General features: G+C 36.6%; 1 long non-coding RNA gene across 3 annotated transcripts in view; it reads left to right on the top strand.

The window, feature by feature from the left end:
- The window catches only part of LOC140631729 (uncharacterized), a 125,305-nt gene extending 101,536 nt beyond the window's left edge, over window positions 1-23,769 (top strand). For 2 of the 3 annotated variants that reach the window (XR_012029250.1, XR_012029243.1), the window contains one exon: window positions 23,295-23,769. This is a non-coding gene — a long non-coding RNA (uncharacterized lncRNA). The remainder of the gene's footprint in view (window positions 1-23,294) is intronic. The other variant, XR_012029254.1, reaches the window with a different exon arrangement.
- Window positions 23,770-24,135: the final 366 nt, after the last annotated feature.

Genomic DNA, 24,135 nt, shown 5'->3' with positions numbered 1-24,135 from the left:
ACAGTTTGGCTATTGTGGACATTGCTGCCATAAACATTGGGGTGCAGGTGTCCTGGCATTTCACTACATCTGTATCTTTGGTAAATACCCAGTAGTACAATTGCTGGGTCATAGGGTAGCTCTATTTTTAACCTTTTGAGGAACCTCCACACAGTTTTCCAGAGTGGCTGCACCAGTTGACATTCCCAAGAACAGTGCAAGAGGGTTCCCCTTTCTCCACATCTTTTCCAACATTTGTTATTTCCTGTTTTGTTTATTTTCACCATTCTCGCTGGTGTGAGGTGGTATCTCATTGTGGTTTTGATTTGTATTTCCCTGATGGCAAGTGATGCAGAGCATTTTCTCATGTACTTGTTGGCCATGTGTATGTCTTCTTTGGAGAAATGTCTGTTGATGTCTTCTGTCCATTTCATGATTGGATTGTTTGTTTTTTTTGGTGTTGAGTTTAATAAGTTCTTTATAGATCTTGGATACTAGCCCTTTATCTGATATGTCATTTGCAAATATCTTCTTCCATTCTGTAGGTTGTCTTTTAGTTTTGTGACCGTTTATTTTGCTGTGCAGAAGCTTCTTATCTTGATGAAGTCCCAATAGTTCATTTTTGCTTTTGTTTCCTTTGCCTTCATAGACGTATCTTGAAAGAAGTTGCTGTGGTCAAGTTCCAAAAGGTGTTGCCTGTGTTCTCCTCTAAGACTTTTGATGGATTCTTGTCTCACATTTAGATATTTCATCCATTTTGAGTTTGTCTTTGTGTATGGTGTAAGAGAGTGGTCTAGTTTCATTCTTCTGCATATGGATGTCCAATTTCCCCTGCATCATTTATTAAGGAAACTGTCCTTTTTCCAGGGGACATTCTCTCTTGTTTTATTGAATATTAGTTCACCATAGAGTTGAGGGGCCATTTCTGGGTTCTGTATTCTGTTCCATTGATCTATGTGTCGTGTTTGTGCCAGGACCACACTGTCTTGATGATCACAGCTTTGTAATACACAGCTTGAAACCCGGCATTGTGATGCTCCCAGCATTGGTTTTCTTTTTCAATATTCCTCTGGCTATTTGAGATCTTTCCTGATTCCACACAAATCCACAGATTATTTGTTCCAACTCTCTGAAGAGAGTCCATTGGATTTTGATAGGGATTCAGATGAATGTGTAAATTGGTAGCATAGACATTTTCACATTATTTATTTCAATCCATGAACATGAAATGTTTTTGTATCCCTTTGTGTCTTCCTCAATTTCTCTCAGAAGTGTTCTGTAGTTTTTACGGTATAGATCCTTTACCTCTTTGGTTCTGTAGTTTTTAGGGTATAGATCCTTTACCTCTTTGGTTAGGTTTATTCCTAGGTACCTTATGCTTTTGGGTTCAATTGTAAATGGGATGGATTCCTTAATTTCTCTTTCTTCAGTCTCATTGTGAGTGTATAGAAATGCCACTGATTTCTGGGCATTGATTTTGTATCCTGCCACATTGCCGAATTGCTGTATGAGTTCTAGCAATCTTGGGGTGGAGTCTTTTGGGTTTTCTTTTTTTTAATTTTATTTATTTATTCAGGAGAGACACACAGAGAGAGGCAGAGACACAGGCAGAGGGAGAAGCAGGCTCCACGCAGGGAGCCCGAGGTGGGACTCCATCCTAGGTCCCCAGGATCACACTTCGGGCTGCAGGTGGCGCCAAACCGCGGCGCCACCAGGGCTGCCTTCTTTTAGGTTTTCTATATACAGTATCATGTCATCTGTGAAGAGGGAGAGTTGGACTTCTTTTTTGCCAATTTGAATGCCTTTTTTTCTTTCCATTGTCTAATTGCTGAAGCTAGGACTTCTAGTACTATGCTGAATAGCAGTGGTGAGTGGACCTCCCTGTCATGTTCCTGATCTTAGGGGAAAGACTCCCAGTGTTTCCCCATTGAGAATGATATTTACCGTGGGCTTTTCATAGATGGCTTTTAAGATGTTGAGGAATGTTCCCTCTATCCCTGCACTCTGAAGAGTTTTGATCAGGAATGGATGCTGTATTTTGTCAAATTTTCCTCTGCATCTATTGAGGGGATCATATGGTTCTTGTTTTTCCTCTTGTTGATATGATCTATCATGTTGATTGTTTTAGGAGTGTTGAACCACCTTTGCATCTGGGAGATAAATCCCCTTGGTCATGGTGGTGAATAATCCTCTTAATGTACTGTTGGAACCTATTGGTCTATAATTCTCCTTTTTGGTGGGGTCTTTGGTTTTGTAAACAAGGTGAAGCTGGCCTCGTAAAATGAATTTGGAAGTATTTCCTCCGTTTCTATCCTTTGAAACAGCTACTAAACAGCTTTAACAGACTAGGTATTACTTCTTTTTTAAATGTTTGATAGAATTCTCCTGGGAAGCCACCTGGCCCTGGACTTTTGTGTCTTGGGAAGTATTTGATGACTGCTTCAATTTCTTCCCTGGTTATTAGCCTGTTCAGGTTTTCTATTTCTTCCTGTTCCAGTTTTGATAATTTGTGGGTTTCAGAAATGCATCCATTTCTTCTAGATTGCCTAATTTTTTGTCATATAGCTGCTCTAATATGTTTTTAAAATTGTTTATATTTCCTTGGTATTGGTTGTGATCTCTCCTCTTCATTCATGATTTTATTAATTTGTGTCTTGTCTCTTTTCTTTTTAATAAGGCTGGCTAGTGGTTTATCTATCTTATTAATTCTTTCAAAGAACTAACTCCTGGCTTTGTTGATCTGTACTACAATTCTTCTGGTCTCTATTTCATTGAGTTCTGCTCAAATCTTTATTATTTCCTTCTTCTGTTTGGTGTAGGTTTTACTTGTTCTTTCTCCAATTCCTTTAGGTGTGAGGTTAGCTTGTGTATTTGAGTTTTTTTCCGATTTTTTGAAGGAGGCTTGTATTGTGATGTATTTCCCTCTTAGAATTGCTTTTGCTTTATCCCAAAGATTTTGAATGGTTGTATCTTCATTTTCAGTAGTTTGCATGAATCTTTTTAATTCTTCTCTAATTTCTTGGTTGACCCATTCATCTCTTAGTAGGATGCTCTTTAACCTCAATATGTTTGAGTTTCTCCCAAATTTCTTCTTGTGACTGAGTTCCAGTTTCAAATTATTGTGGTCTGAAAATATGCAGGGGATAATCCCAATCTTTTGGTATCGACTGAGACCTGATTTGTGACTCCTATGTGGCCTATACCCTAGAAAGTTCCACGTGTACTTGAGAAGAATATGTATTCAGTTGCATTTGGATAGAAAGTTCTGTATATATCTGTGAAATCCATGTTGTCCAGTGCATCATTTAAGGCCCTCATTCCTTTGGTGATGTTCTGCTTATAAGAAAGTCCCGTGTTGAAGACTTCTACTATTAGTGTATTATTATCAAAGTATCTCTTTACTTTGGTTATTAATTGATATACTTGGCAGCTCCCACATTTGGGGCATAACTATTCATGATTATAGGTCTTCTTGTTGGATAGACCCTTTACGTATGCTATAGTGTCCCTCTTCATCTCTTACTATAGTCTCTGGTACAAACTGTAATTTATCTGATATGAGGATTGCTATCTCAGCTTTCTTTTGAGGACCATTTGGATGGTAAGTGGTTCTCCACCTTTTCATTTTCAGGCCGGACTTGTCTTTAGGTCTAAAATGAGTCTCTTGTAGACAGCATATAGATAGATCTTTCTTTTTTATCCAGTCCATTACCCTGCATCTTTTGACAGGATAATTTAGCCCATTCCTGTTCAGAGTAACTATTGAAAGATATGAGTTTAGTGTCATCATATTACCTATTCAGTCACTGTTTCTTTGAATTGTTTCTCTGGGCTCCCTCTTCTTTTACAGGGTCCCCCTTAATATTTCTTGCAGAGCTGTTTTGGTGGTCACATATGCTTTCAGTTTCTGCCTATCTTGGAAGCTCTTTATCTCTCCTTCTATTCTGAATGACAGCCTTGCTGGGTAAAGTATTCTTGCTGGGTGTTCTTCTCATTTAGGATCCTGACTATATCCTTCCTGCCCTTTCTGGCCTGCCAGGTCTCTGTGGAGAGGCCTGCTGTTAATCTGATATTTATCTTCATATAAGTTAAGAATCTTTTGTCTCAAACTGCATTAAGAATTTTCTCTTTATCTTTGGAATTTGCAAGTTTCACTATTAAATGTTGAGGTGTTGAACAGTTTTTATTGATTTTTTTTGGTGGGGGCTCTCTATCTCCTGGATCTGCATGCCTGTTTCCTTCCCCATATTTGGGAAGTTCTCAGCTATGATTTGTCAAATATACTTTGTGGTCCTCTCTGTCTCTCAGTCTCTTCTGGAATCCCAATTAGACATATATTCTTCCTTCTCAATCTATCATTTATTTCCCTAAGCCTTTTCTCATGGGCTTTTACTTGGTTTTCTCTTTTTTTGTCAGCTTCGTTCCTTGCCATCAATTTGTCTTCTATGTCACTCACTCTCTCTTCTACCTCATTAACCCTAGCAGTTAGAACACCCAGTATTGATTGCATCTCATTTAGTCTACTTTTTATTTTGGCCTGACTAGATCTCAATTCTGCAGTAATGAAGTCTCTAGAATCCTTTATGCTTTTTTCCAGAGCCACCAGTAGTTTTATAACTGCTCATGAATTGACTTTCCGATATCATATTTAAATCCAAATTCTGTAACTCTGTGACAGAGAGTATTGTTTCCAGTTTTTTCTTTCTCGGTAAATTCTTCCTTCTAGTCATTTTGTCCAATGTAGGGTGTAGGTGGTATGAGCGGGCTGAGTCAAAAATATCTACCATGGGGCAGCCCCGGTGGCAGTGGTTTAGCGCCGCCAGCAGCCTGGGGTGTGATCCTGGAGACCTGGGATCAAGTCCTGTGTCAGGCTCCCTGTGTGGAGCCTGCTTCTCTCCCTCTGCCTGTGTCTCTGCCTCTCTCTCTCTCTGTCTTTATGAATATATATATATATATATATATATATATGTATATATGTATATATGTATATATATATATCTACCATGACCTACGTAAAATACACCCTAGATGATTCTGATGAGGTCAGAGACTGGAAAATAAAACAAAAAGAAGAACAGAACAAAATAAAACAAAATGACCACTAAAGTGAAAAACAAATTTTAAAATAAAGTGGTAAAAATAAAAAGCCAAAAACCAAAAATAAAGAAGAAGAAAAAGGAAAAAGAAATATAAGTAAAGAGAAAAAGTGGGTAGGGTGGTGGTAGTGAGGAAGTTGTAGTGGAGAGAGAATGTAGTCTACCTGAGAGGTCCTAGAGGGTGATCCTCTTGGTTCTGAGTGTATTAAGTTCTGTATGTTAGAAGATGCTCAATCCCAAAATCATATAAACCAGCAATACTTATAGAAAGCCCCAACATTGACCACCAAAACATAAAAAAGAGAAATGAGGGGGGCAGAATGGGAAAGAAGAGAGAATATAATCTCATAGAATGAACCAACACAGTGTTCCACTTAGTTCTGGGTGTATGTTGGTCGTGTTTTAGAAGGTACTAACTTCTACCATTGTAAAACAAAATGTGGCAGAAAAAAAAAACAAAAACAAAAACAAATACCCATATTTCATATATCTACCAAAATTAAATTGAATATATTGAAGGAAATCCAGAAGCAAAAAATATATCTCAGATGTGCAATTGTAGAAATATGTAAGTCAAAAAGGAAAAAAAAACTTAAAAATGAAGACTTGGTAAAATATTGTAGTTAAGGTGGGAAAAAAGAAAAAAAAACGGTGGGAAAAAAAAGAAAAAAATATTGGAAATTTTTAGTCTGATGTAAAAACAAGTTGTAATAGAAAAGGAAAAAAGAGGAGCCTCTAATTCTATATACTATTTTCCCTCAGTCCTGGAGCTTTCCAGTGCTTTTGTTCAGTAAATTTGCTGTTTCCTTTTTCTTTCAGCTGGTCTTTTGGGAGAGGGTCTTGCTGTGCTGATTCTCAAGTGTGTGTACCTGAGAGAGATGTCCCACCCCCTGCAGGGTGATGGGCCCAGTGTGAGTTGTTTACCCCATGAGGCCTTTCTTCCCTGGAGGCCCGCCTCTCCCCAGCATGGGGTGAAACAAGGATGAAAAAGAACACTGGTAGAGGCCAGGTCTCCAGCTCAGGAATCTAGCTCCCTGTGAGTAACTAACCATAGCTTCTAGTCTGCATTAGCCTGCATGCTCCCAGGCCAGCCCGGGTTCACTGATCTGCACAGCCTGGGGGGGGGGGGGGGCAGTAGCAGGAGAGTTCTCGGGTCCCATGCCCCCACCCCCAGCTTCTTCCTGTCCTGCTTTGTCCACCTGGGCACCCTGGGATCTGGGGCCCTGTGCCACTGGACCCATGCTCCTGGGGGCCGCCTCTCCCAAGGGAATGGGCTACCTCCATTTGTTGCCAACCTCTATGGTAAAGGACACTCTGGAGCCGGCCTGCCTATCCCACTGGCTTCTCCCAAATGCCAGAGGGCTATGTGCCCCAGCCCTTTACAGAGATCAGACCATGGTTTGCTGTGAGCTTCTCCCTGGCCCTCCTCCTCTACTGGTGAGGACTACTGGAAACTGGAGGTTTCACTGCGCCTCCTGCAATTCTGTCTGACTTCCCTGCTAAGCACTTTTCTGTCAGGGAAATTCCAGCGTGGATTTTTAAGGTTGCTGCTTCTCCAGGGCTGGGCTTTCCTGCCCCAGAGGTCCTTGCGGCTACACTTTAGCCCTGCTACTCGTGGGGCCCCTCCCCCACTTTATTCTTTTTATTTTTTCTTCACCTTCCTACCCTGTTAGAAGTGAAAACTTTTCTCTCTGTAGCGTTCTGGCTGTTCTCTCTTTACATCTCAGGTTGAATTCATAGATGTTCAGAATGTTTTGAAAATTATCTTGGTAAGTTTGTGGGGCCAGGTGAGTTGAGGATGCCTATTCTTCTACCATCTTGCCCCTCCCTCTCCCAGCTTTGATGTTCTAGAAAGTTTATCTTTATAAAGTATGCATGTTTCACAAAGGCAGAAATCAGAAAGCTACATTTTGTCTTATTATGTACTTATTCTGCATCTCACCTTTTGCACAGTTCAACATACCATACATGATTGGCTAATTTTAGAAGTACATCAGAAAATGTCGTGATTAATTTAAATTATTTCATAGAACCAAATCAGCATTACCAAATGGGGGAGGTTTTCTTTGTATGGTCTTACTGTTCATTCCACTTTGATTTATGGTGAGTTAGTTCTCGATCTCCCTCACGATGGTGTAAACTTTCTGAGGATAAGAAAATGTCACCCTCATTTTTTGTTGCTGTTCCTTCTATACCTTGACTCTGCTTTATTCAATAAATGCCATAAGCTCAATGAAGTGAACCAACTTTTTTTTCTAAAGTGGGAATGTAACTAAAAAGGAAGAAACAAAACCCAACACCTCACACTGAATAATTTGTAAATTCTCTAAGCAGAGTTTGTTATGGAGCCCGACCAGCACCAAGAACTCTTTTGTCTATTTTTCAGTAAGGGTGGCAAAAAAATGCAGCTCATGGGGATTGATGTGGAGCTTGGTCCTATGAGTGGGAGGGCACTGGATGTTTATAGTTAGCAAACCCTGATTGCCTGAGTGGTGCCAAGGTGATTAGTATTAGAATGCATTTCTTCAGTTTATTCTATAAAACCAACTAGGGCAATGCAGAATGGCTCACTGAACACTGACTGAGCTACACTTGAATTTTACAGTATTAGCTGTGCATTGTAAGCTTCTAAATGGATGTTACTTGATGGCAACTAAATGGTCACTTGGTTGCTTCCAACTGGACATTGCTAAGCAATACTAAGCAAATGACAAAAAAGTTGTTGGCATAAGAAGTTTAAGGTTGTTATAAGCAAACTTACTTTCTATGTTTTTCAGTTCATATGGTAAAAATAGCTTCTCACACAGTTCTCATATTCACAACTCTGTTGAAGAGAGCAGATGGACTGAGCCTAATAGTTCAATGTTTAACCCCAAATTTTGGGAGTTGTTTGATTCAGACGTCTCCCTAGACCCATCACCTGAGCCCAAGCAAGTGGGTTCATGATATAGGTGTGGCTACTTCCACTGAAACATTAGGAAGTGTGTGTGATGGCACACAGTCTGTAGAAAAGGACACAGGGGTCCTAAGACAATAACATAGATGCCTGATGTGATGGATATTTGGATATTCATACTGGTACTCTGCCATCCAATGGGAAATCCCCCTTTTATTTGAAAGAAAAAGTAAGCATGAGCACATCAGGCTCATTTGTGAAGGAAAAAAAACAGAGTGACCTGGATCTGTGATGTTTCATAACATAATCGAACATTAAAGTAAGGAGGATCTCAAAAACTCTTCTGTGGCCAATTTTCACATTTTACTTGATTGAACCTGACAGCGGCTATATATATTTATATTTATATTTATATTTATATTTATATTTATATTATTTATATTTATATTTATATTTATATTCCAATTCAATTAATAAGCTTAAACTTAATTACATTTCATAGAAAGGCAATAGATGTGCTCCTGCAGCTATGTATGAGCACTAACACATGTCCACGATGGTTTCTCGAGGAGTGTTGATTCTAGAATCAAGGTAATCCTTCAATTAAAAATGACCTATTTCATTCCGAATTTATAAAACAAATGAACAGGTGCTTAAATGTCAGGAAACTTCTTTTAATAATGTCCTCATTATTTTTTTTCTTTCTGACTCTTAACAAAGTTTGAAGTATTACCAAGATGAAGTTGCTTTTTTAACCATGTTCAAAATGATTGGTTTTCAATTTCTATTGATAATGTCTGTTCCCAGTACATAGCTATTTTTTTCAGTAAATTCCCTCTGTCATAAATGTCATCATGATTTCCATCTAATGCACAAATCCAATTTTCTCTGAAGCAATACCAGAATTATCTAAATCAACAGAAATATTTTCTTTTTAAAAAATTTATTTGAGAGACAGAGTATGAGTGAGTGAGAGAGGAACAGATAGGGAGAGAGAGAATCTCAAGGAGACCCCCACTACCCCACTAAGCACAGAGCCCCACGGAGGGGCTCCGTCCCAGGACCCTGAAATCATGACCTGAGCTGAAACCAAGAGTTGGCTGCTTAACCAGCTGAGCCACCCAGACGCCTTTCAACAACTTTTCAAGTGAAGTAAAATATGACTTCAGAGTAATGTTATTTTCAGAAAGTTATGTTCTTTGGTTGAGATTTGAAGTGAGAACTAGAACATAAGCTGGGAAGTGATTAATTTTTTACTTAATATTAAAAGGTATTTAAAATAGATCTGTAAGGAGGACAATTGCTTTTAATTTTGATAACTAGTATTTTTAAAGAGAGAGCACATGAAATAAGAATGTGCAATCAAAATAAGAATTCTATTTATAAATAGCTCTTTTGGTCACTATATGCTTTCAATTCTAAATTTCTTATATGGAATCAATAAGTAATGGCCATTGTCTTATGTTAGTAACAGTATGGTTTTATTTTACCAATATTTTGGAGAAACTCAGAAATTTTCCATTAACAAATATTTCAACTTGTAGTTTATACATTGCTTGAATTTTCTGGCTTTGTTTCTTTCTCCTTGTTGAGTTTCTAGATCATTGTTTCTTAAAGAACAGCACAAGTCAGAATAATCTCCCCAGATTGGTTGTTATGTGTACAGATTCTTGGGCCTAGCTTAGGTATCCCGTACTACAACATTAGAATTTCCAGGTCCCAAGTTCAGAATTGGAATTTTTACAAATTTCCCAGATGATTTTCTGAAGAATAAATTTTAAGAAACCATGAACTTACAGATGGAATCTGGATATTAGGGAATCCCTGAGTGGCTCAGTGGTTTAGCACCTGCCTTCGGCCCGGGACATGGTCCTGGAGTCCCGGGATCAAGTCCCACATCAGTCTCCCTCTGTGGAACCTGCTTCTCTCTCTACCTGGGTCTCTGCCCCTCTCTCTGTGTCTTCCATGAATAAATAAAGTCTTTTTAAAAAAAGGAATCTGGATGTTAAAGTTTCATGAACTTGAAAGATCAATGAAAATATGTTCATTTCAATCAAATTCCTACCTGTTATAATTTAGTAATAAATGACATCCATCTAATTTAACTCAGGGTCCCACTTCTATAAAGACTTGATTCTTCTGCCCTCACAATACTTTTGGGTCTATAGGAAATTAGAACATTGGGCATTTTTCCTTGAAAAGTGAGTTGATTGTATAGGTCAGCCTTCATTGGGAAAATTTTCTTAACCTATTTTACTGTAATAATTGTATAAGTATCTATATTTTAACATTTTTGTAAAAACAAAGATGTGCAGAGGGAGAGGGAGAAGCAGGCTCCCCGCTGGGCAGGGAGCCCAACATGGGGCTCAATTTCAGGACCATGGGATCATGACCTGAGCCAAGGGCAGATACTTAACTGACTGAGCCACTCAGGTGCCCTGGAACCTTATCTTTACAGATAATAAAGGGTATCATTCCAAACATGACCAGTTTGCCCTTCACAAAGAAAGTACTACGATATCTCAAATGGCAGTTCTCATATTTTTCTGTTACTATGTATGTTTGAGATTTAAATATGCATACATAGAGAGATGGACTTAAATGGTCATTAATCCTATAACCCTGAAAATATTTTCTTTGCTATATATCTTTGGCTATATTTTCACATTCACTATGAATTTTCTCCCAAATATAATACTGGATAATTAGTGGTTTTAGGTCAATAAACAACAAAATTTTACTAGCAAAATTCAACAAAATTCAATTTAAGAAAACCCAATAGTATAAAAATACACTGGAATTGATACACCTGGGTGGATCAGTTGGTCAAGCGTTCAAGTCTTCATTTTGGCTCAGGTCATGATTTAATGGGTCATGGGACCATGCCACCTGTGAGACTCCACACTTAGCCAAGAGTCTGCTTGAAAATTCTCTCCCTCTGCCTCTTTGTCCGCTTGTGAACATGCTCTCTTTCTCTCTCTCAAATAAACAAATCTTTTTTAAGAAGTGACACTTTAAATAAAAATGATCACAAGCATGACAATCAAAACATAATTTCACAAAGGTGGAAGAAAAATCTTGAGATATTTTAAATTTTAACAGCTTCTTTAAGTTTTCAAATGTATTTTTCTTAATTCAGGTTAGTAATTAATATTTATGCTTAAATGATCCAATTATGCAGAATTCTACATATAATTGTTTAAATATATTGTGTGCCATTTGCTTGAGACTTAAAATCATCATAAGAAAATATAAAGCTCTTTTACTGAATCAGTTTGTTAAAATGCAAAAACCATTTATCAAGAAGAGTTCCTTAGATAGATGGATACATTGAGGTATATTGATTGACTTCAAATGTCCTACGAAGAACATTTAGAGGCAAGCTGCGATTTCTAACAGCAAAGCAAGAAACCAAGAATACCCTGTTTAGAAGATTAAAGGCAGCAAGAGCTATTGTGTAAAAGTAATAACTAATATTTAGTACTTTTTCTTTGGATAACATGGGGGAATAATGTTACAGAGGTTCAGAAATGTGATTTTCCAGGAACTAAAAAAAGCAAACGATCCACATCTTCCTTAACTGCAATAATGCACACTGACTCATGATCTCTGATTCATTGACTGACATGGAAAACACAGCAAATAAGCCAATATATTTATTTATTTTTATAGCTTTGGCTTCTTTCCTCATTATTTTATGCCTACCTTTATTTTATGATGTTTGTCCTTTCTGTGGTTTTCTAGTGACTAATTTCTCTTCTCAGTATGTTTCATATTTTGTATTTTTACACGTCTGTTAGTTTATTATTGGATCCTGCACTTGCAAATGATACATGGGTGAACATCTGAATTTTATTCTCTTTGTTTAAAGGTGCAATGTTTAATTCAGTAACCGCTAGCTACATTTGGCAATTGGCCATTTAAATTAGAATTTATATTAATTCAAGTTAAATAAAATTTAAAATTCCACTTCTTAGTCACTAGTGACATTTTAAACGTGTGATGTCTTCATGTTATGGCTACTGTATCAGCACATGAAAAAGAATATTTCCATCAGATCATAACGTTCTATCAGATGCTGCTGCTTGAGTTTTGTTTTGGCAGATGGGTAACTACTTGCAGATCAACTTAAACTTTTTGAGACTCATATTTTAGCTCTCTCATGAGAGCTGTCCAGTATTTATTGTAGGCCAATTCTAGCTCTTTTACTAAGCTTTGGCCCTTCTGGGATTTCTATGGAATGCCTGGTGTGTTCAATGAAGTGTTTCACTTGGTCCGCTTGGAACTCCAGTGTCCCTGATGCATGTGAATGCTCTAAGACATTTTCACCTAGCCACAACTTGGGACTTGTTAAGGTTAGTATTTAGACAATAACATTGGTAGACCACTGTTCTGCAATTTTTCTCTGTTCCTTCCTCTCTGTTCCTCTGACTCATATATTCTAGGTGCTTCATGCTCCCTGACTTCTCATGTCTACCTCCTCAACTTAGGAAGGATATTATAGTCTACGTAGATTTTACTGTTTGCCTCATGGTCTGCAAAATGTCTCAAGGGGTGGGGGGCACCAAGGTGGTGTAGTCGGTTGAACTCCCAACTCTTGCTTTTGGCTCCAGGTTGTGATCTCAGGGTCTTAAGTTCAAGCTCCATGGCAGGCTCTGTGCTGAGCATGGAGTCTGCTTGAGATTTTCCCTCCTTATCTCCCTCTGCCCTTATCCCCCCCTTGCCCCTTCAAATGAATAAATAAATATATATTTTAAAAAGTCTCAAAGGATAAATCCAAGGCAGCTGCAGGGCTTTCTTTGTTTATTTTCTTTCTCTTGGAAATAACTATTCTACCTCATCAGTTATATAACATGAAAAGAAGATATTCACAGAAGTCATCCAATTTTCCAGTCTTTCTGGTGAGATAGCAAAGACAGGACATAACTGGTATTACTTACTAATACTTTGTTCAGGATTTTGTGTCTGTGTTTATGAGGATACTGGTCATTTGTTTTTTGTAGTGTCTTTCTAGGCCACAATGTTGACTTATTGCCATAGACTGAGTCATGGCCCCCCATAGGAATCCACATCCTCACCTCCAGATCTTGTATGTTACTGCATGTCGAAAAGTGATGCAAATGTGATTTAAATAAGGACCTTGAGATGGGGAGTGTATTCTGGATTATCCTTCTGGCCCCAATTCATCCCATGGTTCTTATAAGTGGAGAATCTTTCTGAGCTGAGCTTTGAAGGAGATGTGGCTATGGAGGGGTGGAAGTACTCAGGAGGACTCCACCCTCTAGTCCTGGCTCTGAAAATAGAGGGAGTACTCCATCATCCAAGAAAGAGAGGCAACCTTTTTAAGATTAAAAGTGAGCAAACAGATTCTCCTTTAGAGACTGTAGAAAGTATCAAAGCTCTGCAAACACCTTGATGTTAGCCTGGTGAGGTTCATGTTGAATTTCTAATTTACATACATGGAAAATAATAAATTTTCATTGTTTCCAGACCCTGCATCTGTGCAATTTGTTATAGTAGCAGTAAAAAATGAATACACTTGGGTTATGCTGACAACATAAAACACATTTGGAAATGTTCCTTCTTCCACTATGGTGTGAAACATTTGTATGCAATTGGTATTCTTTTTCTTTAAATAATTATAGAATTCACAGTGAAAGCACACTGTGTCCTAGAGTCATTTTTTTCAAGATTTGTATTTATTTAGTTAACAGAGAGAAAGAGACAGAGATAGAGATAGCACCAGTGGGGAGGAAAGGGAGAAGCAGGCTCCCCACAGAGCAGGGAGCCCTAAGGAGGGCTCAATCCCAGAATCACTGGAACATGGCCTGAGCCAAAGACAGAAGCTCAACTGACTGAGCCACTCAGGTGCCCATCCTAGAGGCACTTTTATTCAAAGTTTGTAATTACAAGTTCAATTTGTTTAAGAGATAATCATCTATTGAGATTGTCTATAATTTCCTTCTGTTAGCTTAATCAATAGGTTGTATCTTTGAAAGTATTTTCTTTTCAATATTGTCAAATTTGTGTACCTGAAATTGTTCATAATGTTCCCTTATTTATTTTATTTTATTTTTTTAGTTATTATAATGTCTCTATTGATGTCTTATGTCCTCTCTCATTCACAATAAGGAAAATTTGAACTTTTCCCCTCAGTTTGGCTAATTTTAAAATTTTGCTTCTTTTTCAAAGAACACTTTTTCTTTTCATATGTTTACATAATTCAACCATAATTTGCTTGGAATTGACTACTTTTATACCCTGGTTTAGATTATAGAGTAAACTTGAGTTGATGATGAAAAAGAAAAAGAAAGAAAGAAAAGAAAAACTTTAAACAATTATTTCTTCAAAAATTTTTTCCTGCATCTTTCTCCTTTCTGAAATGAGAATTTACAAGTGTTAGAACATTTAATATTATCTTTCATGTCACTGATATTCAACTCATTTTAAAAAACACTATTAATCTCTTTGCTTCAACCTGAATACATCTTATTGGCATATCTTTGAGGTCCCTCTTCTTCCCTACTACACAGTCCAATTTTCTGTTTAGTCTAATCAGTGAAAATTTAATTCTAACTGTTGAATTTTTGTTTTGAATTTTCTTTATTGTGTATATTATCATTTTTTGAAGTGTTGTATCTATTAACACATCACAGCCATATTTCTTACAAATTCTTTTATATATTTACAATAATTGTTTTAAATATCTTGCTTTCTGATTTTAATAACTGAGCCATATAGGGGGCCATTTTTGTTGATTATATATTCTCTTTATTACAAGCCAACTTTTCCCCTATTTATGATCATCTCATATTTTTATTTTGTTCCTGACATTGTATGTAAAACAGTGGAAACACACACCTCTCTCTCTCTTATCCTCTCTCTCTCTTTTTCTCTCTCTCTGTATATATGTATATATATACACATCTGTTTTTAATATTTTATTAAAACATATATACATCTGTTTTTAATATTTTGAAGATCTATATATGTAGATATATATATATATTTGTTTATCTAATTTATAAAACCTACTCTCTTAGCAACATTCAAATACATAATATGGCATTATTAACTATAGTCATCATGCTGTATATTACATTCCCAAAACCTATTTATTTTATAACTGAAAGTTTATACCTTTCATCCCTTTCCCTCATCCACTGCCTCTGGCAACCACCAATATATTTTCTGTTTGTATGAGTTCAGTGTTTTAGATTCCACATATAAGTGAGAACATAGAGTATTTGCCTTTCTGTATGATTTATCTTACTCAGTATAATATCTTCAAGGTCCATTCATGTTGTCACAATGGCAGAATTTCCCTCTTTTAAGGCTGAAAAATACCCAGATGCATATATAAATCATCTTTTCTTTTTTTTTTTTTTAAGATTCTATTTGATTTTTCATGAGAGACAGACAGAGAGAGAGAGAGAGAGAGAGAGAGGCAGAGACACAGAAGGATAGCAGGCTCCATGCAAGGAGCCCGATGTGGGACTCGATCCTGGGACTCTAGGATCTGGGCTGAAGGCAGGTGCTAAACCACTGAGCCACCCAGGGATCCCCTAAATCATATTTTCTTTAACCTTTTATCTGTCTATCATTGTTTCTATGCCTTGGCCTTTGTAAATAATGCTGCAATCTACATGGAGGGCACAGCGTCTCTTTGAGATAGTGATTTTGTTTCTTTCAGATATATAACCAGAAGTAGAATTGCTGGATCATATGGTATTTCTGTTTTTAATATTTTGAAGATCCAGTGCATGGGTGGCACAGTCAGTTGAGAGTCCCATTCCTGATTTTGACTCAGGTCATGATCTCAGGGTCATGAGATTAAGCTCCTCATGGAACTTTATGCTCAGCATAGAATCTGTTTGAGTTTCTCTCTTTTCCTTTTCCTCTGTCCCTCCTGCTCATACTTTCTCTCTCCAAAATAAATTAACTAAAAATATTTTGAGGAAACTCCATGCTTATTTTAATTGGCTGCACAAATTTACATTTCCACCAACAGTGCACAAAGTTTTCTTTCCTCCATATGCTCACTAACACATGTTGTCTCTTATATTCCTGATGATAGCCATTCTAATAGATATGAAGTAATATCTCATATTTTCAATTTGCATTTCCCTCAGGATTAGTGACCTTGCACACATTTTCATGTGTCTGTTGACCATTTGTATGTTTTCTTTGGAAGAATATCTAGTTATATCTTCACACTTTTTAATCAGATTGTGTGTTAGTTTACTATTGACTTGTATGAGTTATTTATATATTTTGGAAATTAACTCCTTGCCAGGTATGTGGTTTGCAAGTATTTTCTCTTGTTCAGTAGGCTGCCTTTTCATCTTATTAATGACTTTGTTTGCTTTGTAGAAGATTATTACCTTGATGTGGTCCCACTTGTTTACTTTTCCTTTTGTTGTCTTGCTTTTGGTGTTAAATTTAAAAAGAATCATTGTCAAGACCTATATCAAGGAACTTATTCTATGTTTTTGGTTTCTTCCTCCAATAATTTGATGGTTTCAGATTTTACATTCAAGTTTTTAATCCATTTTCAGTTAATTTATTTAGGTTTATTTCTTCTGTGATTATCCAAACTCTCAACATTCTGGGTCTTCACCACATTCTTGATCTTGTTGGCATGTGAGCTCCAAGAGTGTGGATTGTTTTTGTAGGTATTTTGGTTCCCGTTTTGGATTCAACCAGTTCTGGCATCCATGAACTCTGAGACTGTGAAGACCTCTGTTTCTTCTTTGTGCTCTTCAGCCCCTTCATCACTTCCTCTCACTTACTAAAACTCAGGGAGAATGATTCGCCTACTGAGTATATTCTTGTATCTAGTGTTCCTTCAATTTCAATTCTCCCTTTTAGTCCACAGAATTTTTAAGCATCAGCTGATTTCTCTTTCTCCCTATAATATATCTCTATGTACAGTCACCTTCCTCTTTTGTCTGCTTCCTCTTTTATCTACTTTGCCTGGGCATGCCACTCTGTCTTTATGCTTTTATATGACAGGCCCCTTGATGTCCAAAGTTCATTTCCCAAAGTCTCCCTATATCTACTACACTTTGATAGCCTCATATAAAAAGAGTATGAGGTTTTTTTCCAGGTATTTTCTTGTTTTTACCATGCAAGTAGTTATTTCCCAACATTGTCTATCCTAACAGGAATGAAAGTTTTCTCATAAGGTCTAATATTATGATTCATTAATCACTGTGATTGCAATAGCAATAAGACTTTGTCTTTCATGTTTCAATTTTTAAGTTCCTGCAAAATGTTACTGTTGATTCCAGAAAATTAAAAATATATGTGTTTGGCTAAAAATGTTCTTGCATTAGCAGTCCATGACTGAATTTCTTCCAGCTTCATTCATTTAGCAAATACTGAGTTTCTACTATAAACATAGCATTATGATAGATGTTGGAGGATCACAAATGAACAATGTAGTAAGGCAATGTTTTTCTCTAAATACCAGAGGAATATTTCAGAAAAATAATATTTAAAAACTGGAACTTATTTTCACCTGATGGTCAGAACTGAGGAAAAATTTCTAGTAAAGTCTCAGAATTGAAATATCCGACATGAGTTTGATGCAAGAATCAGAGTTTACAGCTGAAGCGTGCATTTCTACCAACTGACACAGAGCAAACTGACCGATTTGAGTGTCTTTGAAATAATTTGTCTCTTGCACTATGACTCAGTTCTGATCACTTACATGTCATCTCTGCCAATAAGAAAAAAGCACAACTGTCACTATTTGCAGTTTTTTAATGACATATAGTCAGAATACATTCACTTTCTGCACACTATCTAATTGTATTGAAATTCATTGTAGGTAAAAGTCACACATCAACAGTGGAACAAGTGGTATAGAGTATAGTACAGACTTACAGCACTAGATTATTTTTAATGCAACAGATAAACTACTGTTGCAAAGCTATAGACAGGAAGTGTACTGGTGCAGTCTTGTTGGAGACTTCAGATTTTCAGGTGCTCCACTGGTTATGCCAGATTTTATGAACTGGTATGAGAAGTGCAATGCCTCAAAAAGTGGGTAAACATCCCTTGATGGACGTTTATGGATTAGTGGAAAGTGGGGAAAAACAGCTTGCTTGAGATTACCATACCAAAGTATGAAAGTATCATTTATTCATATTATAGAAATCTGATATGTTGCTGTTTGCACAGGTTCTGCACATGCCTTCAGAGGGTTTAACATTTTCAAAAATTTGCCCTCCATGCTAGAAACTATCTCTTGAAGACAATGGGCTTTGTGACTTTCCATGGACAGAGATTAATCAGCCACCTTCCTAGTTATCTCATGCCATTCTTTATTTCTTAATAGTTTACCGACTAGTACATAGCATGATGAGGCCTAGCAAGAGGGGCTAACTCTTGATTTTGGCTCAGATCATGATTCAAAGTCCTGGAATCAGCCCCATATTGGTTCCAGAGTCTGCTTTCCCTCTCCCTCTGCTCCTTCCCTGCTTGCATGCTCTCTCTCTCAATAAACAAATAACAACAATAACAAAAATCTTTCTTTAGAAAGGCTTATAGGTACTTTAAAAAGTGCTTAACATCACTCATCATCAAGGAAACGCAAATCAAAGTCACAAAGAGATATCACCTCAAACGTGTTACGATAGCTGTTTTTATGTCAAATGTCAAAAAATAACAAATGTTGGCAAAGTGGGGAGAAAAGGGAAATATTCTTTTTTTTCTTTCTTTTGTAAAAGTGTACCCAAGGGGGGTCTTGGTGGTTCAGTTAGTTAAACATCTGACTCTTAATTTCAGCTGGGGTTGTGATCTCGGGGTGGTGAGATGGAGCCCTGCATCAGACTCAGAGCTTAGTGGGGGGAGTCTGCTTCTCCTCCTTTCTCTGCCCCTCCCCCTGCTTGCGTGCACTCTCACTCTCTTGTAAATAAATAAATCTTTTTAAAAAAGTGTCCCCCTGTACATTGTTGGTGGAAATATAAACCCTTATCACCATTGTAGAAAACTATATGGAGGTCCCTTAAATAAAACCCTAAAAATAGAGGTACCATGTATTTCAGCAACCCTTCTTCTGGACAAATGTTTAAAGGAAACAAAATTAGTATCTGGAAGAGATGTTGGCATTCCCATGTATATTTCAGCATTATTCACAATAGTCTCTGTGTTTATGTGTGTGTGTGTGTGTGTGTGTGTGTGTGTGTTCATATTCAGTCTTAAAATTAAGGAGATTCTCCTACTTGTAACAACATGGATTAACCTAGACAACATTATGCTAAGTGAAACAAGCCAGACGCAGGAAGATAAATGTTGCATGATCTTATTTACAGAGAATTTTTTTAAAAATCAGAGTCTGGTCAATCTATTTAGTGCTTTGGCTTCAGTGTTGGTCTCCTCAGATAGGCTTTTAGTGATTCTCAGCTATTGAGCATAAGGTAAAGAGAGTGATAGAGAATGATATGGAATAGTCCTTGCCTGCTTGTCATCTGTTTACCTAACTACCTACTTATCTTTTTTCTAAAATCTATCTATTCATCTCATTCTGCACTTAGTGATATACTTCTTATAGTCTAAGCAGTCTCTTTGGAAACAAAGGAGATAGAAAAGAAGTGAGTATTAATAAATCAATAGATAACTAGAAGGTTAAATGTCTAAAAGCCGGGAATTTACTGAGAAATCTTATAAATCAGTTAGATTTAAGTGCCTTTCAAATATGTTTCTCCACATTGGAATTCAATACCGAACTTAAGGATAATCTTACAATCTACAACGATTGGTACTTATTTAATTGACTTTAATTTTATTGATTGTCACATAAAATGTACTATTGTAAAATATCATTGACACATTTGTTTAAATATTTATTTAAAAATTGTCAATATTTATTTAAAACTGTCCACATTCTTTAAAAAGTCTATTTAAACATTTTAATATTTTCCATCTGAAATTAAAAGTACAATACAGGATAGGAAGGATAATAAAATTTTAATTTAATTTAAATTTTTAAAGTTTATTTATTTATTTATTTATTTATTTATTTATTTATTTAATCATGAGAAGCACACAGAGAGGCAGAGACAGAGGCAGAGGGAGAAGCAAGCTCCATGTAGGAAGCCCGATGTGTGACTCGATCCAGGGGCTCCAGGATCGTGCCCTGAACTGAAGGCAGACGCTCAACTGCTGAGTCACCCAAGAGCCCCCCAAATTTAATTTTAAACAATATAGGCTACCTTGGTGGCTCAGTGGTTGAGCCTCTGCCTTTGGCTCAGGTCATGATCCCTGGGTGCTGGGATTGAGTCCTGAATGGGCTCCCCAGCAGGGAGCCTGCTTCTCCCTCTGTTTATGTCTCTCTATCTGGGTGTCTCTCATGGATAAATAAGTAAAATCTTTTAAAAATTTTTAAAAAGGGGGATCCCTGGGTGGCGCAGCGGTTTAGCGCCTGCCTTTGGCCCAGGGCGCAATCCTGGAGACCTGGGATCGAATCCCACATCGGGCTCCCGGTGCATGGAGCCTGCTTCTCCCTCTGCCTATGTCTCTGCCTCTCTCTCTCTCTCTCTCTCTCTGTGACTATCATAAATAAATAGAAATTAAAAAAAATAAATAAACATTTTTAAAAAGTACCTGTTTTATTTTTTTTAATTGTATATAATTCAGGAACCTCCAGGATTCACCATATTGTACAGAGTATATTAATTTTAAAATGTATCTAAGAGTTTTTGGAGAAGATAACACAACCATCTATTATGAAAAGCAAACAAAATGTATGATAAACTAAAAAATAACTTAGTTTCTTTGTAAATTCTTGTCTAAAATAATATTGGAATAAGTGTTCCATATAGGGAATTATTAATTTGAAGTCTGCATAATTTTGTGAGCAAAGTACTTAAAGAAATTTAGCTGGATTGAAAATACAATGAACTTTCTAAAAAAGCATTTTATTTCTGTAAGAATAAAATATCGTAGTGTTAAAATGTTTAGCTACACATGTGAGAAGAATTAGTAGAAGACTCATAATATAAACTGGTAGATGTGTGGTCTTTTGATTTTTTTAACCTCAAAAATAAAAATGTTAGTTATTTCACTAGCAAAACCTGGACTATTGGGGAATAAGAGAGAATTACAATCTGAGACAAACAAACTAGACAAAACCATAGGCACGACCAATGAAACAAAGGGGAGGCACTTTTTTTTTTTTTTTTGAAAAGGGGGTGAGTTGGAAAGGCTATTATAACAAGAAGTCTTTGGAGTAAACTGGGAGTTTGAAGTATGGTGGTTCTCATTAGCTGAGCTGTTGCCCCTGGAGATAAGAAAAGTGTCTCAGGCTGAAGAGTAGAGTAGTATCTGGTGCAAGGTCAAATCCCTGTAAGGTCCAGTCCATCTCTTCCTATTGGGTCTGCAATTGACTACTAGTGAGGGTTTGAGAGCTCCTTCTGCTGAAACCTCCATACTCCATCCTAGTGAGGTTTCCTGTTGCTAATATTCACATTTTCAGATCAGCTGTCTTATTTCCTCCTCATCTTCCTGAGTTCTAGAAGTAACAGACCTTCTCTATGATGCCCAGATGAAGAGTTGGGAGGATTATTTTTGATTCAAATATTCAGCGATCATTTAAATGAAGAGTAAATCAGCAGAGAACAACAACAACAAAACTATGATGCTTGTGGAACAATGATTGAAATGCCAATTGTCTTCACATATTCAATGTGGGAGGTGTATGCATGTGCAGGTGCATGTTAGCAGAGGACATCGCCCTCATACCATGTCATTAAGAGCTTCCTTTTAGGAATATAGAACTAGCATGTTTGTAACATCATCATCACTTATTTTGTTCAATTTAAGCCTGTGTACTATAATTATATCATGTGTTGAGGTTTAGTCGGGAGTTTTCTCTTTCAATTTTTGTTTTCTTTCATAAACTCTTACTGGCTCAAAATGTATATGTGAATTCCATCACACATATGCTGTGATGTTGGAGGAAATTCAGTCTTATTCTAACCCTTACTGATAATGGGAATTGACATGGTGCCCTTCACACAAGGAACAAAGATTTTTATTCCCATAAAATTTCATTGGTAAAGAATAAGCATTTTTCTCAGTCTAAATTTGATGTCTATTGAGGTAGAAGAAAATGAATGATTGGCTCTGAGTCCAGTAAATTATGAAAAGATCTGGAATTAACCCTTAGCATTCCCTATCTTGAGGCAATCATGTCATTCTATAAGATATGTAGAAACCTATTTAATAGTTTAGAAGGGCATGTAAAAATAAAGAAAAATGAATTTAACTTTGTATGATCTTTAATAATTGTTAAGATCTTTGATTGCCTTCTCATTGGACAAAAATTCACAGTGGAAACTACTTAAAAAGGAGCAAGTGATAGTAATTCATAATTAAATATGACCATTTTCAAGGTTAATTAATATTACTGAGGTTAATTCCAATATAATTTAAGTAGCCAATTAAATAAATTAAACATTTAATAGGCTGAGGGAAATGAGAATTTGGGGATGTTAAGGTGTCTTAATTTGCATTAGAATGCAACAATAAATATTGCCATTTATACACAAAAGCCTCTAGGATGAGAATGTAGTGAACTGAATTACTTTTTAGTGATGTTAGAACTTCACTAAGAAATATGTACAGATAAAAAATTACCTTTGTAGGGATCCCTGGGTGGCGCAGCGGTTTGGCGCCTGCCTTTGGCCCAGGGCGCGATCCTGGAGACCCAGGATCGAATCCCACATCGGGCTCCTGGTGCATGGAGCCTGCTTCTCCCTCTGCCTGTGTCTCTGCCTCTCTTTCTCTCTGTGTGACTATCATAAATAAATAAAAACTTAAAAAAAAATTACCTTTGTATTGGTCAGAATGCTAGAACATGTCTCTGAAAAGCATCCAGTTTGTTCAATTCTTACAAGTATTTAAAGAATGTTTAACATCTTTGGTTATAATCCCTGAGTTATACGTAGCATACCTACAGAGTCCACATATATAGTGGTAGTATAACTTTTATAAGTCTTACTTCAAAAACATGCAAAAAAGCATTATCTGTATATTTCAACTTAGGATATATTTCTTAAAGCAAAACATATGATTGGATTCATCAGAATTTTATAATATTTTAAGAGTCATGCTATAGTCAAATGTATTAATTTCCATGCCCATGTATAGCTTATTCCCTCATTGACTTTAGGCATGGCCAGAGGACTTCCTGTAGACAATGGTCATTGAGTGAATTTGACACAAATGGAAACTTAATAGAGTTTATGCGTTGGCTGTGATGTCTCAAAAATACTTCCATAAGATGATTATTTTTTTTTCTTTTTTTTCATAAGATGATTATTTAAAGAAGATCCATCTCACCTACTGGAAGATGAGGGATTCACAAGGAGAATTGAGGTGCTCCATTCAATAGCCAGAAACAAAAGCCAGCTGCAGTCATGAGTATGATTCTAGATGAGAAAAAGAACTGCCTAAGTCCATCCTAATTGCTGATTCTCAGAATCATGGGCCAGTAAATGAGTGTTCATTTAAAGTCAGTAAATTTTGGAGTGGTTTGTTGAACCTCAAGAGGTAACTTACATAGACCCACACTTTCCTAACTTTAATCTTTCACATCAATCACTCCGGTTGGATAGTCTGATTATACAGCTCATTTTCTTTCCTGAATCATAATGGAAAGAGATTTAAGGCACATACATTAGGAAAGAGAAAGTATAGTATAGTAGCAGTATGACAAAAAGTCTGAGTCATACACAGCTAAGCTCAGAGATGTTTAAGGATCAGGTAATGAGTTGTAAGGGATATTAATTTAAGAATCCATGGAGCACAAATCCTGTGTATCTCTCACTGCATCACCTCAGCTGAGAGCCTTTTATGTCTAAATGAATAAATGATTTTAAATCCCTTTTATTCTCACTTAAATTATTTTATTTTGTGGAACCACATCATGTATGCTTACTGATTTTCATTTCATGATTCAAATTTAGTTTGTTATTTGAGTGTGAAAATTGATTTTGCATAGATATGGTAAACCATATATGCTCATGAAATGATAGATTTCAAGAAATAATCATCTTAAAACAACCTTCCATTGTGAATTTTCATCTTATATAACTGCATGTTGTAGATAATATTGTCAGACTAAATCAGCAATAACCAGGCTGTATTTACAAT

The sequence above is a fragment of the Canis lupus genome, chromosome 4, assembly GCF_048164855.1.
Source record: "Canis lupus baileyi chromosome 4, mCanLup2.hap1, whole genome shotgun sequence".
NCBI lineage: Eukaryota > Metazoa > Chordata > Mammalia > Carnivora > Canidae > Canis > Canis lupus.
The sequence above is the reverse complement of the archived record's forward strand: the minus strand, read 5'-3'. Positions and strand labels throughout refer to the sequence as shown.